Source organism: Triticum aestivum, chromosome 5B (genome assembly GCF_018294505.1).
Source record: "Triticum aestivum cultivar Chinese Spring chromosome 5B, IWGSC CS RefSeq v2.1, whole genome shotgun sequence".
Classification (NCBI taxonomy): Eukaryota; Viridiplantae; Streptophyta; class Magnoliopsida; order Poales; family Poaceae; genus Triticum; species Triticum aestivum.
The window spans coordinates 302,894,354-302,911,574 of NC_057807.1; positions in this window are offsets into that span (position 1 = coordinate 302,894,354).

Consider the following 17,221-nt stretch of genomic DNA (forward strand, 5'->3'; position numbering starts at 1 on the left):
GGCCTTGGTCAGGTGGGTTCCCAAGACTACGTCAAGTTCTACTTCATCAAGTACAACTACAACTCCAAGGATTCCCATCAAGATGATGTGGATCCCGAAGAAGAAGAACTAGAGTGTTCTTGAGGGTGACTCCGCCAACATTCTTCACTCATATCATTATGGCAAGGACAAGTACAATCAACTTCCATATCTTGCACTAGTTCAAGGAGTCACAAACCCTCATGTTGGTAAGGCAAGGGACAAGGTAACCTAATGCTTTCATGGACATCATCTTGTGTGAACATCACTTTATGTCTATGGATATTCTTGTTTGTTCCTTGGGGGACTAACCCATGTAGGTATTGAAAGTGCAACTCACTCCAAAGGATTGCTCCAAAAGATCAACATCACTTGAGCATCCACATCTTCAACACCTACATGAAGTCATCGTCGACAAAACCCAACGTTAGTTCATCCCTCTAAGGGGGGATCTCACATCTAGGGGGAGCTTAACTCTAAAAATTGAGTCAAAGCAACTCTAATGATGTGAACACATCAATACATTATGTAAAAGTGGTAACCCCACTTGAGCTTAAACGATGAGTATGACCTATGATCAAATGTTCTCATTTGACTCCTAAGTCAATATACTCATATATAGATGACCTAGTCATCGCCAATTGTTTGATAGATACTAGAATTGGTTGTGCATGCTTTGCCACATATTTCATTTGGCATTTTATTGTGTGAGCATGTTGGTTGCTTTTACTCATTCGAGAACATCCACTTGTTGATTTGATTGATTGGTTTCTTTTTCCCTTGGCCAAGTGGATGGACAAGAATGCCTAGGAACCTTCTCTAGCTATCTATGCTTTTCTTGTCTCAAACTCTATTCATGCTACATCACAAAATTTGATCAAGTCAGATTCGAACCACTCTGTGTGAGGAGCACTCAGAGTCCCCGATTCGTCATAGACTTAAACTTCCAAAACTTCTTTGTGATTTTCGGTCTAACCAATTCTTCCATTTCGGTCATACCGAGATCACTAATTCGATCTAGGTTTTCATTCCCGGTGCAACCGATTTGAACTTTTCGGTCTCACCGAGTTGCTGTAACTGTCAACAGTTATGCATCTTGGTGCCACCGAGTTGTTCCACTCAGTCACACTGACAGTGTCGGGCTATATATACTCACGGGCAAAAATTTGGAAACTTTCTCCAAACCTCTTCGCCCACGCATAGCTCTCTCTGCCTCCTAGGTCTCCGGATCGTCGACTTCGTCGCCAGCCGCCTCCTATCGCTGGTCTGTGCCGCCGTCAAAGGATTTCATCTTCGCCGTTGCCGCCGTAGCGAGTTCATCATCAAACTAGGGTATGAACTCGATCACAGTGCTATCCTCGTCTAATTCTCAGCACATTGTGTTCATTATGATTCTTGCTACGATTGAAACACCTCTATCCAGTCAAAATAATCCTTAGAATAGATGTGATTTGAAAATTTAGGGTTAGGTTTCCGCCGAAACCATCTCGGACCCACCGAGTTGAAAAACTCGGTCCCATTGATTCGGCTAACGCCATTGCACTAGTAACTCTCGGTCCAACCGAGAATTGCTAATCGGTGTGACCGATTTTGGAACTTTGTGAAACCCTAGCATTGTCGGTGCCACCGAACTGTGACTCGGTCTGACCGAGATCACATGTTTAGGTTCCAAAAGCTGCTTCGGTATCACCGAGTTTGAAAATTGGTTGATCCGAGATGCTTTCTATGGAAAACTGAAACTAAGTTTTTGAATCATTCTTTTGAAAAAATCTCTGCATTTTGTGATGCTCATCCACTCTATCCCATCTATAACTATTCACAGGGTTAGCAGTCAGTGTTTGCAGCATGTCAGACCAAAGTGACAGCCAGAACAGGGAAGAAGAGCAGATTCACATGAGTGAGGGCACTAGTCCCTCTAGCACTTCAGATGATGGCAGCGGAAGCACTCCTAGCAATTTGCCTAAAGCAACCACAAGAGCCAGAAGGAAGAGAACCTCAGACTCTGAGGATGAAGACTATGTGGCAGCTGAAGATGAGGCTACTTCCAAGAAGGTAGTGCTCAAAAAGGAGTATGGCTCAGCAAAGACCACAAAGCCTGGACTTAATAGGAAGGTCCCTGCCAAGAGGACACCCATGCTGAAGGTCAGAGGATCAACACAAATACCTATAAAACTTGATTCCATAGAGCCAGCTACAGAAGGAAAGAAGAGGAAGGAAAGGTTCAGAAATACCATGGCCAGAGTTGTTGGACAACCTTCCATGATGGAAGAGGAGGAGGAAGAAGAGGTTGCTGCACCAGCACCCAAGGCACAAAAGTTGATGGGTGATGCTATAAGGTCAGGGGCTGCAACATCAAAGCCCAAAGATGCACCCAAAGCTGCCTCCAAGGCCAAGAATGCACCAAACAGGAATACCAGGAGTATACCAACTGCTGAGAAGAACAAGGCCCCAGTGCCTGAAGTTGCTGCTGAGGAAGATGATGAAGGACAAGTCCTGAGGAAGCTCAAACCCAAGATTCCAGACCACAATGATGCTCATCCTGTGGCTGAGGACATGAATATCAGGAGAGACTCAGGGTTGAGGCTATGGAGAGAGTCAGATCCATATGCCACCAGGAGAAGGACTGCTGTTGATTACAGGTTCCACACAAAGGAACATCAGGATTTCTATGAGACAATCTTGTTGGACAAGAAGCCTATAGTGTGTGATATGAGGTGGGTCGACTGGACCTACATAAAGGAGAATGAAGAACATTATCCTGGAGTGTATGACATCTTCAGTGCATGTGGAGTTGCAAATTTTGTTGGGCAGAAGCTCACCAACTGGAATGATGAGCTCATTATGCAATTCTACTCCACAACACATTTCTATCCAAATGGCAGGATAGTTTGGATGTCTGAAGGTACGAGATACCAATCAACCATTGAGGAGTGGGCAAATCTGATCAATGCCCCAAAGGAGAGTGAAGATGACTTTGAAGTTTATGCCAAGAAAAAGATGGGACACAATACTATGTCACATATGTACAAGGAGATCCCAGACAAAGCTCCTGAGACTTTCACGTTTGGGTCAGTCCATTTTCTTCTGTCAGGGCTGCCAACGATCAACTAGATCCTAAGGCACACTCTTTTGCCCAAGTAAAGTGACCACAACATGATCAGAGGGCATGCAATCAACTTGCTACACATATTTGATGTGCCACAAAAATTCAAGGTCATGAGCCTCATGGTTGAGACTATCAAGAGGACAGCATCTGACCAAAAGAGGAGTTGTGGATATGCCCCACAAATTCAGGAGTTGATAAACTCAAAGATGGGCACATGAAAATATCTGTTGGATAAGGAACACTTTGCTCTCTATCCAGACTTCGAGGACAATCAAGTTGTGATGAATGAGAATGAACCATCATCAGTACAAGCTCAAGAGAAGAAGGAGAAAGCAAAGAGAGAGAAGGCTGCCAAGATGCCAACTCAAGAGGAGGCATCTGAGTACTTTTTAAAGAACAAGTAGGACCAGCTTGGTTACTTGATAGCATCAACACTGAGGATTGAGAAGGGGTTGGTCACCCTAACTCAAAACCAGGAGAGCCTGGAAAGAATCATGGAACAAAAATTCTATGATTTAGATGTCAAAGTAACTGAGATTCAGTCAGTTTTGGAGCAGCTACAAGAAGACATGCAGGAAGGAAGGGCAGGACAACTACTGATGCATTTGCCAGAGTGCCTCGAGCTCAGAGATCAGCTGCAGTGCCAGTGACAGACACCAGAGCCACTTCATCTGCACCTGCTACAGCTCCAGTGCAACCAGCTCCAGCACCAACTCCTCCAGCTCCATCCACATCAACTGAAGTCTTTGTCCAAGGAGCAATCTCTACACCACCAACCGAAGACCAAGCCTGAGAGACGATATAGTACTATGCATTTTCTAGGAACTTTTTGGTAACTTGTTGCCAAAGGGGGAGAAAAAAAATGTATAGATCATAGGCTTCGAGAGAGAGAGAGAGAGAGTTTGCTTTTGTTCTCTCTTGTCTTCTTGGTTGAACTTTGTTTGCTTTTGATTGCTTGAGATACTATGCTATTATCTGTGAGACATTGATGATCATGTGTTTGATCATAAGCTACACTTATGCTTGTTAGATGATATTATCTTACTTATCCTTATATGATCATTCACTTTGCTTGGTGATGAGTGCATGTATTCAATCTTTATTATTTTGAGAGCTCCACCAAGATGTATCTGACATGGAAGAGTAACCCATGAGCCTAATTCCTTGTGCATTTGCAGTCCAAAGCAAATCTTAAACTATGCACAAATTTAGGGGGAGCTCTTGCTTATCACATACTTCTCAAAGCGACGATGTTTTTCAATCTTATTATCATTTGTCGAAGCTTTGATCTATATGTTGTCATCAATTACCAAAAAGGGGGAGATTGAAAGTGCAACTATCGCTAGGTGGTTTTGGTAATTCATAACAACATATAGCTCATTGAGCTAATGCTATTCCAAGACAAATATTTCAGGAAAGCTCAATGAATGGCATGGCATGGATGATGAAAGTGGATCCCGCAAAATATTAAGGACAAAGGATTGGCTCAAGCTCAAAAGCTCTAGACTCTACATTTTACATTTTAGTGATCCAAGATCACATTGAGTCTATAGGAAAAGCCAATACTATCAAGGAGGGATGAGGTGTTGCTTAATGAGCCTCTTGCTTCAAGTGCTTAGTGATATGCTCCAAAAACCCTCAACTACTTTCTCACATCCCATATGACCTAAACCTAAAGTCAAAATCGGTCCCACCGATTCTTTCTATCCGGCGCCACTAAGTTCAATTGTCATAGCCACTGCCACAAACCCTAGGCAAATCGGTCTCACCGATAGGGATCTCGGTCTCACCGAGATGGGATTGTAATCTCTCTGTTTCCCTTCGTAACGTTTCGGTCTAACCGAAGTGAGCGACCGGTCCCACCGAGATTGCAATGTAAACTCTCTGTTTCCCTTTTGTAACATTTTGGTCTAACTGAAAAGAGCGAATCGGTGCCACCGAGTTTACCTGACCAACTCTCTGGTTAGATAATTACCAAAATCGGTCTCACCGAGTTTGTGTAATCGGTCTCACCGAGATTACGTTATGCCCTAACCCTAACCATATCGGTTGAGGGAGTCCTGGATTAGGGGGTGTCCGGATGGCCGGACTATGACCTTTGGCCGGACTCCCGGACTATGAAGATACAAGATTGAAGACTCCGTCCCATGTCCGGATGGGACTTCCCTTGGCGTGGAAGGCAAGCTTGGCGATACGATATGAAGATCTCCTCCCATTGTAACCGACTCTGTGTAACCCTAGCCCTCTCCGGTGTCTACATAAACCGGAGAGTTTTAGTCCGTAGGACGAATAACAATCATACCATAGGATAGCTTCTAGGGTTTAGCCTCTCTGATCTCGTGGTAGATCCACTCTTGTACTACCCATATCATCAATATTAATCAAGCAGGAGTAGGGTTTTACCTCCATCGAGAGGGCCCGAACCTAGGTAAAAACATCGTGTCCCTTGTCTCCTGTTACCATCCGCCTAGACGCACAGTTCGGGACACCCTACCCGAGATCCGCCGGTTTTGACACCGACATTGGTGCTTTCATTGAGAGTTCCTCTGTGTCGTCACCTTTAGGGCCGATGGCTTCTTCGATCCTCAACCACGACGCGGTCCAGGGTGAGACTTTTCTTCCCGGACAGATCTTCGTATTCGGCGGCTTCGCACTGCGGGCCAACTCGCTTGGCCATCTGGAGCAGATCGAAAGCTACGCCCCTGGCCATCAGGTCAGGTTTGGAAGTTTAAACTACACGTCTGACATCCGCGGGGACTTGATCTTCGACGGATTCGAGCCACGACCGAGAACGCCGCACTGTCACGATGGGCATGATTTAGCTCTGCCGCCGGATAACGCCCGGAGCGTCGCTCAGGTGCCCACTCCGACCATTAGCTCAGAGCCGACCGCGCCAATTGGGGACGGACGGTTGGACGCCGCCCTAGGTGCCGCAATCCCTACGGCGATAGAGCCGAACACCAGCCTAATCCTTGGCGAGGCCTATGACTCCAGGGTGCCGGACTCCGTTCCGAACTCCGAATCTTCCGGACCTCTTCCGATCGAATCCGATTGGGCTTTGATCATGGAGTTCACCGCCACGGACGTCTTTCAGCACTCGCCCTTTGGCGATATCCTGAATTCACTAAAGTCTCTCTCTTTGTCAGGAGAGCCCTGGCCGGATTATGGTCAGCATGGTTGGGATACGGACGACGAAGAAATTCAAAGCCCACCCACCACCCACTACGTAGCCACTGTCGACGATTTAACCGACATGCTCGATTTCGACTCCGAAGACATTGATGGTATGGACGCCGATGAAGGAGAGGACCAAGAACCAGCACCTATAGGGAATTGGAAAGCCACCTCGTCATATGACATATACATGGTGGACACCCCCAAAGCAGGGGATGGCGATGAAAAAACGGAGGACGACCCCTCCAAGAAGCAACCCAAGCGCCGACGTCAGCGGCGCCGCTCTAAATCCCGCCAAAGTAAAAACGGCGAGTCCGGCAACAGAGATAACAACACGCCGGACAGCCGAAGACATCCCCCTCCAGCAGGATTCAGTCCAGGAGGACGAAGGAGCCAGCCCTCATGAGAGAGCGGCCGACAGAGAGGTCGAGGACGACAATTATATGCCTCCCTCCGAAGACGAGGCAAGCCTCGACGACGATGAATTCATTGTGCCAGAGGATCCCGTCGAACAAGAGCGTTTCAAACGCAGGCTTATGGCCACGGCAAGCAGCCTCAAGAAAAAACAGCAACAGCTTAGAGCTGACCAAGACTTGCTAGCCGACAGATGGACCGAAGTCCTAGCGGCCGAAGAGTATAAACTCGAATGCCCCTCCAAGAGCTACCCAAAACGCAGGCTGCTACCCCAACTTGAGGAGGAAGCAACTGAACCTACATCACCAGCGTACGATGCGCCCAATCGGCCACCCCATGGCCGCGACAGAGAGGCCTTCAGGCCCTCGACCCAAGCCGCACCCCGACACCGCTCAGAAAATACCAGAGTGCGGGGAGACGCAACAGACGTGCGAGACATGTTGGAGAATAAGGCAAGGCAAACAAGATCGATCTACGGATCGCGTGGGTGCCCCACTTCACGTGACGATAACCGTCACGCCAGACGTGATAAATACGACCAAGCCGAATACAACAGACCAAGCTCATCCGAGCTGCGTCGTGATATAGCCCAGTACAGGGGCGCCGCACACCCACTATGCTTCACAGACGAAGTAATGGATCATCAAATTCCCGAGGGTTTTAAACCCGTCAACATCGAATCATACGATGGCACAACAGATCCCGCGGTATGGATCGAGGATTATCTCCTTCATATTCACATGGCCCATGGTGATGATCTACACGCCATCAAATACCTCCCGCTCAAGCTTAAAGGACCAGCTCGACATTGGCTTAACAGCCTGCCAGCAGAGTCAATTAGTTGCTGGGAGGACCTGGAATCCGCATTCCTTGACAACTTCCAGGGCACTTATGTGCGACCACCAGACACCGATGACCTAAGCAACATAATCCAGCAGCCAGAGGAATCGGCCAGACAATTCTGGACACGGTTCCTAACCAAGAAAAATCAAATAGTCGACTGTCCGGACGCCGAGGCCCTTGCAGCCTTCAGGCACAACATCCGAGACGAATGGCTTGCCCGACACCTAGGACAGGAAAAGCCGAAATCTATGGCAGCCCTCATGACACTCATGACCCGCTTTTGCGCGGGCGAAGACAGCTGGCTAGCTCGTAGCAATAACATAACCAAGAGCCCTGGCAATTCGGATACCAAGGACAACAATGGCAGGTCACGTCGCAACAAGCACAAGCGCCACATTAACAGCGAGAATACTGAGGATACGACAGTCAATGCCGGATTCAGAGGCTCTAAACCCGGTCAGCGGAAGAAGCCATTCAAAAGAAACCCTCCGGGCCCATCCAGCTTAGACCGGATACTCGATCGCTCGTGCCAGATACACGACACCCCCGAACAACCAGCCAACCACACCAACAGGGACTGTTGGGTGTTCAAGCAGGCAGGCAAGTTAAGTGCCGAAACCAGAGACAAGGGGCTGCGTAGAGATGACGAGGAGGAGCCCTGGCCGTCGAACAACAGAGGACAGAAGGGATTCCCCCTGCAAGTGCGGACGGTGAACATGATATACGCAACCCACATCCCCAAAAGGGAGAGGAAGCATGCTCTCAAGGACGTCTATGCGTTGGAGCCAGTCGCCCCAAAGTTCAACCCATGGTCCTCCTGCCCGATCACTTTTGATCGAAGGGACCACCCCACCAACATCCGTCACGGCGGATTCGCCGCATTGGTCCTAGACCCAATTATCGATGGATTTCACCTCACCCGAGTCCTCATGGACGGCGCTAGTAGCCTGAACCTGCTTTATCGGGATACAATGCGACAAATGGGTATCGATCCCTCAAGGATTAAACCCACAAAGACAACCTTTACAGGCGTCATACCAGGTGTAGAAGCCAGCTGTACAGGCTCGGTTACACTCGATGTGGTCTTCGGATCCCCGGATAATTTCCGAAGTGAAGAGTTAATCTTCGACATAGTCCCATTCCGCAGTGGCTATCACGCCCTGCTCGGACGAACCGCATTTGAAAAATTCAATGCGGTGCCGCACTATGCATATCTCAAGCTCAAGATGCCAGGCCCTTGCGGAGTCATCACGGTAAATGGAAACACCGAACGCTCTCTCTGAACGGAGGAGCACACGGCGGCCCTGGCGGCAGAAGTACAGAGTAGCCTCTCAAGGCAATTCTCCAATCCAGGTGTTAAACGTCCGGACAACGTCAAGCGAGCCGAAGTAACCTACAACAAAGCCGGTTGGCACGTTCCGAGCAAGCATAGCAGTGCGGCCCCAACCCCAGCACTCGCCAGATGGTGATATCGGTACCATGCGTACATAATTACGCTTTAGAAATACCATGGGCATAAGGGGAGGGGCACAACTACGGCACGCCTAGAATGCGGCTCAATCGCACTAAGGGGCTCCCTATTCCGCCGTTTCTTTTTTATATACTTTCAGGACCCAACTATTCGGAAGGCCTGTCCGGCAATACACCCGCCGAACACACGATGCAACAGCCAGGGAGAGAACAAGCCGCGTCAAATGTCCAGGTGGTCTCTATAATGAGCTTAATACCTGTTTTACTTAAAGTCCCGCAGCTTTCTCCTAGAGGGGGACATGTCAAATAATCCCATCTCTTGCTTATTGCACTATTTGTATCGTTCTCCTTTCATAGCAGCCCCTTTTTTAATAAACAATACATATCTCTTATCTATTATTGTACTCATCTATTTTTTATACAAATATGTTCAGTCATGACATTATGCAACCGTACACTTTGGTACGGCCAATACACCAGGGGCTTAAGCACCCCATAACATGGTGTGAGAAGACCAAACACTCTCACGAGTGCGGCACCCCGAACTTATAGCACTATATGCATCGGCTCTGAATCATGTCTTGGGTCAATAGTTGGGTTTGCCCGGCTCCCATGTTTTGGCACCTTACGTTCCGCAATGTTGGCTAAGGTTGCGCTGGGAGAACTACTGCGATTGTGTCCCAGTTGAGCTGGGTTAACACCTCAGTAGAGAAAGCTAAAACTGACCGTCATGATAGTGCGAGAGACTGGTCGCTGTTCGCGAGGTTTTTCGAGTCCTTAAAGACTTATGCCGCTTAGAGCGAGGAGCCGGACTTATCCGGCCTAGGCGTGGATAGCGCCCGGAACTCGGTCTTCCGAATACTAGGGGCTTCGCCGAAATTTAAAATTATAGAATTCTATGGCTAAGTGAGAGTGATAAAGCATTATAAGTCCGACGGCCTTGTTCGTTGTGCTGAGTGCCTCCCTAGATGGACCCAAGAATGGGAACAAGAGCGCTCAGGTTTATCCCGAACACCCCAGCACTAGTGGCATGGGGGTAGAAGCCGACGACTTGCATCTCTCAGATTTGATAAACGACCGCACAGAAGGTAATATTTTAAATTAACAAAGCGTTGCTTAACGCATATGAACAAAGTTTTCAGCGTACAGGATAACAGATGCGAGTCTACTAAAAAATTACATCTTTGGAGCATTCACCCACTATAAGGCGGGCACCCTTCAGGACGCCCTTATAATACATCTCGGGCGTGCGATACTCCTTGCCCGGTGGTGGCGCGTCCGTCAAAAGCTTCTCCGTGTCCAGCTTGCCCCAGTGCACTTTTGCACGGGCGAGGGCCCAACGGGCACCTTCAATACAGACGGAGCGCTTGATGACCTCAATCCACGGACACGCGTCCACCAGCCGCCGCACCAGACCGAAGGAGCTCCCAGGCATGGCTTCCCTAGGCCACAGCCGAACTATGAGGCCCTTCATGGCCTGTTCGGCCACCTTGTGGAGCTCGACCAGCTGCTTCAGCTGTCGCTCAGGGGCACCGGATGTTCGGCCTCAGCATACTGAGACCAGAACACCCTTTCGGTCGAGCTCCCCTCCTCGGCTCGGTAGAACACGGCAGCATCAGACACACTAAGGGGCAGATCGGCGAACGCTCCTGGAGAGCTCCGGATTCGGGTAAGTAACAGATAATTTACTTATATATTCTTGCTTTGCATACAGGATGCCTTACCCGCCGCTATCTTCTTCATCGCCTCGATCTCCTGGAGGGCCTTCTGGGCTTCGGCCTTAGCGGTCTTGGCACTCTCAAGAGCCAAGGCGAGCTCAGACTCTCGAGTCTTCGAGTCACGCTCCAAACTCTCGTGTTTTTTCCATGAGAGCCTGGAGCTCTTGCCGCACCTCCGCCACCCGCACCTCCTGCTTCTCTCGCTCGGTGCGCTCCAAGCCACACTATTTTCGGCCTTGGAGACCGCCTCCTTCAGGGTCGCCACCTCGGCCATGGCCCCTGCAACATTTACGTTGGTCCTGTCATTATTTGCAACCAAGTATTTCTATATACATTTACATGCGGTACTACATACCCTCCTTGTCCTCGAGCTGCTTTTTGGCACGGCCGAGCTCGCTCTCGGACCGCTCGAGGCTCTCCTTCAATGCATTGACCTCCGTAGTCAGTGCAGCAGAGGTCAGCAGCGCAGCCTGCATTCCCATATTGACATATTTTTGTTAGAGTCCTGCGTATATCTTTTTAGATCCTCAGCTCGGCTTTTCTTTCTGAACACCGAACTGAGCATCAGGGGCTACTGTCTATGCGGTAACATTTTTATATGTTTTTGAACACATACCTCAAAGCCTGTTAACAGACTTGTACAGGCTTCTGTCAGCCCGCTCTTGGCGGACTGAACTTTCTGAATCACCGCACTCATAACAGTGCGGTGCTCCTCGTTGATGGAGGCGCCGTTAAGCACCTCCAGCAAATTGTCCGGCGCCTCCGGATGGACGGAGACCGCCAGCGTAGTAGGCTTGCCCTTCTTATGAAGGCGCTGCCTGTCGGACTCTGGAACCGTAGATGGTTCCGGAGCAGTGTCCGGTCCAGAGCCGGACTTAGATCCCTCGAGGGCTTTACCCCCTTTGGGCCTGGAGTCCGGGAGGTCGCCTTGAGGCGCCTCCAGGACCACCTCCTCCTGGTTCAGTCCCTTTCGGGACTCCACCTCGGCATCGTCCGCAGGGAGAGGGGAGGAGGCCGTTGGAAGTGAAGCGCTGTTCACATCCGACGGATTCAGGGAGCCGCTCGACGAATCGCCGAGCTGAGCTCTGGGCGGACTGCATGATTAAATTCGGCGTCAGAAGCTACCGAATAATAGAGGAACGCCATAAGTCATTCGAGTAACCGGACACTTACGATTTTGCCAGGGGCTTGACCCTGGATGGCCATTCATCCTCGCCGTCTTCGGCATCGGAGGTGTGGTCCGGCAGAAGGGTCTTCCCCTTCTTGGACCCTCCGGCCTCCCCAGTTGGGGCGGCCTTTCTTTTCTTTCCCCCCCCCCCCCGTTGGAGGGGGAGAGGCTTCTTCTTCTTCCTCCTCCTCATCTTCAGAGGCGGAGGGTGCTTCGGGGTTGTCGGGCGATGAATCCGACACCACCAGGCGCCGGGAGCTCTTTCGAGTCTTCGTGGCCTTCTTCTCTGGCACCACGTGAGGTGCCGGAACCAGCAGCCCCGTCAATCGGGCGTCCTCTGGGTCTTCTGGTAGGGGAGCTGGACAGATAACCTGCTCGGACTTCTTCAACCAGTCCTGTCAAAGGTAGGGGAGTTAAGATCCCGCATAGAGTCAGACTATGAAAGACAAGAGTCACGTAAAGGGAAGAATAGATCACCTCATTGGCCTGGCACCGCAAGCTGAATCCGCGATCTTCGGTAGCAAGGGAATCCCGTATTGATGAGATGGACTTCCATGATCTGGCACCCGTATTGATGAGAATCCCGGAATAAGGGGAAGAGGCCATAGTAGAACATGAGCCCTCGGATCGTGGAAGTCCGGGCCATAGTAGAACATGAGCCCCTGGACGAACGGCTGAAGAGGAAAACCCAGTCCGCGGAGGAAACGGGGAAGAAAAACAACCCTCTCATGGGACCTGGGGGTGGGGATGAGTTGCCCCACATCTAGAAGCCGGTGCGCGATGTCGTCAGACAAGTATCCGACCTTCCTCAACTTTTTGATTTGCCCCTCCGTGACGGAGGAGGCCATCCATCTACCTCCCGCTCCGGACATGATTGGAGAAGGTTGAGGTGGGAAGTGCGGACTTGGGCGCTGGAGCTCGAGTGCGCAGGGATGGATAAGCAAAGGAGGAAGAAGGCGTAAATGGAAAGGGTAGATCCTTATCCCCTTATATGGGCGGCCAAAACTACAAGCCCCCACCAGCCTAATAAAACTCGCTTATCTCCCAAGCGCCGCGGTTAATGGCGCGGTTGGGTTACCCACACCCGTATTGATGAGAATCCCGGAATAAGGGGACACGATCTCTGCTTTGACAAGACGTGCCAAGGAAACCGCCTTGCTAAACGCGCTGAGGTGGAACAGTAAAACGATTCGAATAAAAGCCTGGCCGTGGCGTGAGGTCACGCTACGGAATCCGTCAGCAGATTGTATTGGTGCAAATATTATTCTCTCTACGGTGGTATGTGGAACTTATTTTTGCAGAGCCGGACACTATCCTTGTGTTCAACATCTTCTATAAAGTATTCGGAGGAGGAACCCGCCTTGCAATGCCGAAGACAATTTGCATGCCGGACTCGTCGTCATTGAAGCCTGGTTCAGGGGCTACTAAGGGAGTCCTGGATTAGGGTTGTCCGGATGGCCGGACTATGACCTTTGGCCGGACTCCCGGACTATGAAGATACAAGATTGAAGACTCTGTCCCGTGTCCGCATGGGACTTTCCTTGGCGTGGAAGGCAAGCTTGGCGATACGATATGAAGTTCTCCTCCCATTGTAACTGATTTTGTGTAACACTAGCCCTCTCCGGTGTCTATATAAACCGGAGAGTTTTAGTCCGTAGGACGAATAACAATCATACCATAGGCTAGCTTCTAGGGTTTAGCCTCTCTGATCTCGTGGTAGATCCACTCTTGTACTACCCATATCATCAATATTAATCAAGCAGGAGTAGGGTTTTACCTCCATCGAGAGGGCCCGAACCTGGGTAAAAACATCGTGTCCCTTGTCTCCTATTACCATCCGCCTAGACGCACAGTTCGGGACCCCCTACCCGAGATCCGCCGGTTTTGACACCGACATCGGTCCTATCGAGTTGCATGTCGGTCCCACCGAAATCACTAACGGTCACTAGGTTTACTGAATCGGTCCGACCGAGTTTGTTGATTCGGTCCCACCGAGTTTGGTGAATTGTGTGTAACGGTTAGATTTTGTGTGGAGGCTATATATACCCCTCCACCTCCTCTTCATTCGTGGAGAGAGCCATCAGAACAAACCTACACTTCCAACTTACCAGTCCTGAGAGAGAACCACCTACTCATGTGTTGAGGCCAAGATATTCCATTCCTTCCATATGAATCTTGATCTCTAGCCTTCCCCAAGTTGCTTTCCACTCAAATCTTCTTTCCACCAAATCCAAATCCTGTGAGAGAGAGTTGAGTGTTGGGGAGACTATCATTTGAAGCACAAGAGCAAGGAGTTCATCATCAACGCACCATTTTTTACTTCTTGGAGAGTGGTGTCTCCTAGATTGGCTAGGTGTCACTTGGGAGCCTCCGACAAGATTGTGGAGTTGAACCAAGGAGTTTGTAAGGGCAAGGAGATCGCCTACTTCGTGAAGATCTACCGCTAGAGAGGCAAGTCCTTCGTGGGCGACGGCCATGGTTGGATAGACAAGGTTGCTTCTTCATGGACCCTTCGTGGGTGGAGCCCTCCGTGGACTCGCACAACCGTTACCCTTCGTGGGTTGAAGTCTCCATCAACGTGGATGTACGATAGCACCACCTATCGGAACCAGGACAAAAACATCCGTGTCTCCAATTGCGTTTGAATCCTCCAAACCCTTCCCTTTACACTCTTGCAAGTCGCATGCTTTAATTTCCGCTGCTCATATACTCTTTGCATGCTTGCTTGAATTGTGTGAAGATTGCTTGACTTGTGCAGAGATAGCTAAAATCTGCCAAAGTCTAAAATTGGGAAAAGGTTAAGTTTTTATTGGTCAAGTAGTCTAATCACCCCCCTCTAGACATACTTCAAGGTCCTACAAGGTCATTCCGAGAACTTTTATTTCTACACAAAAATAACACCATGGCAATTCTGCTGAAAATAGTGTCAGTCCGGGTTAGTTCCATTCAAATCATGCAAGTTAGAGTCCAAAACATGGGCAAAAGTGTTTGGAAAAGTAGATACATTGGAGACGTATCAACTCCCCCAAGCTTAAACCTTTGCTTGTCCTTAAGCAATTCAGTTGACAAACTGAAAGTGATAAAGAATTTTTTTCACTAACTCTGTTTGATCTTGTTGTTGTAAATATGTAAAGCTAGCACAACAAACATTATGAACTAACCATAATCACAATAACATTTAGTTCTCACATTTACTCAAATCAATGGCATAATAATAATAAATCTCAGATGACAACACTTTATTAAAACAATCATAATATGATATAACAAGATGGTATCTCGCTAGCCTTTTCCGAGACCGCAAAACATGAATCCAGAGCACCCTTGAGGATCAAGGACTGACTAGACATTGTAATTCATGGCAAAAGAGATCCAATCACAGTCATACTCAATGTAAATTAATAGCAATCCACACAAATGACAACAGTGCTCTCCAACTGGTGCTTTTTAATAAGAGGATGATGACTCAACATAAAAGTAAGTAGATAGGCCCTTCACACAGGGAAGCAGGGATTTGCAGAGGTGCCAGAACTCGAGTTTTGAAATAGATATAAATAATACTTTGAGCGGCATACTTTCATTGTCAACATAACAACCAAGAGATCTCGATCTTCCATGCTACATACATTATAGGCGGTTCCCAAATAGAATGGTAAAGTTTATACTCCCCCACCACCAACGAGCACATTCCACGGCTGGTCCAAAACAACGGGTACCGTCCAACTAACAACAATCCTGGGGAAGTTTTGTATGAAATTATTTTGATTTGATTTGAGCATGGGATTGGGCATCTGATACGTCTCCGTCGTATCTATATTTTTTGATTGTTCCATGCCAATACTCTACAAGTTTTACATACTTTTGGCAACTTTTTATACTACTTGTGGGACTAACATATTGATCCAGTGCCCAGTGCCAGTTCCTATTTGTTGCATGTTTTTTGTTTCGCAGAAAATCTATATCAAATGGAGTCCAAATGGGATAAAAACTTACAGAGATTATTTTCGAATATATGTGAATTTTGGGAAGTGGAATCAACGCGAGACGATGCCCGAGGGGCCCACGGGCGTGAGGGGCGTGCCTCAGGGGGTAGGGTGCGCCCTGGGCCCTTGCGGCCACTCCGAAAGGCGGTTGGTGCCATTCTTTCACCGCAGGAAAGCCAATATCCTGATAAAAATCGTGTCCAAATTTCAGCCCAATCGGAGTTGCGGGTCTCCGGGAATCTAAGAAACGGCGAAAGGGCAGAATCAAGGAGCGCGGAAACAGAAGGAAACAGAGAGAGAGAGAGAGAGAGAGAGAGAGAGATCCAATCTCAGAAGGGCTCTCGCCCCTCCGCCGCCAAGGACCAGAGGGGAAACCCTTCTCCCATATAGGGGGAAGGTCAAGGAAGAAGAAGAAGAAGAAGAAGAAGAAGAAGAAGAAGAAGAAGAAGAAGAAGAAGAAGAAGAAGAAGGGGGGGGGCTCTCTCCCCCTCTCTCCTGGTGGCACCGGAACCTCGTAGGGGCCATCATCACGACAACGATCTACACCAACAACTTCACCGCCGTCATCACCAACTCTTCCCCCGCTATGCAGCGGTGTAACCCGTCTTTTACCTGCTGTAATCTCTACTTAAACATGGTGCTCAACGCTATATATTAATTCCCAGTGATGTATGGCTATCCTATGATGTTTGAGTAGATCCGTTTTGTCCTATGGGTTAATTGATGATTGTGATTGGTTTGAGTTGCACGTTTTATTATTGGTGCTGTCCTATGTTGCTCTCCGTATCGCGCAAGTGTGATGGATCCCCTCTGTAGGGTTTGCAATATGTTCATGGTTTGTTTATGGTGGGTGGCATGAGTGAAAGAAGCACAGACCCGAGTAAGTAGGTTGTTTGCGTATGGGAATAAAGAGGACTTGATACTGTAATGCTATGGTTGGGTTTTACCATAATGATCTTTAGTAGTTGCGGATGCTTTCTAGAGTTCCAATCATAAGTGCATATGATCCAAGAAGAGAAAGTATGTTAGCTTATGCCTCTCCCTCATATAAAATTGCAATAATGATTACCGGTCTAGTTATCGATTTCCTAGGGACAAATAACTTTCATGTGACAAGAAGCTCTCTACTAAAACTAATTTGTTGTGTCTTTATCTAAACAGCCCTACTTTTTATTTACGTGCTCTATATTATCTTGCAAACCTATCCAACAACACCTACAAAGTACTTCTAGTTTCATACTTGTTCTAGGTAAAGCGAACGTTAAGCGTGTGTAGAGTTGTATCGATGGTCGATAGAACTTGAGGGAATATTTGTTCTACCTTTAGC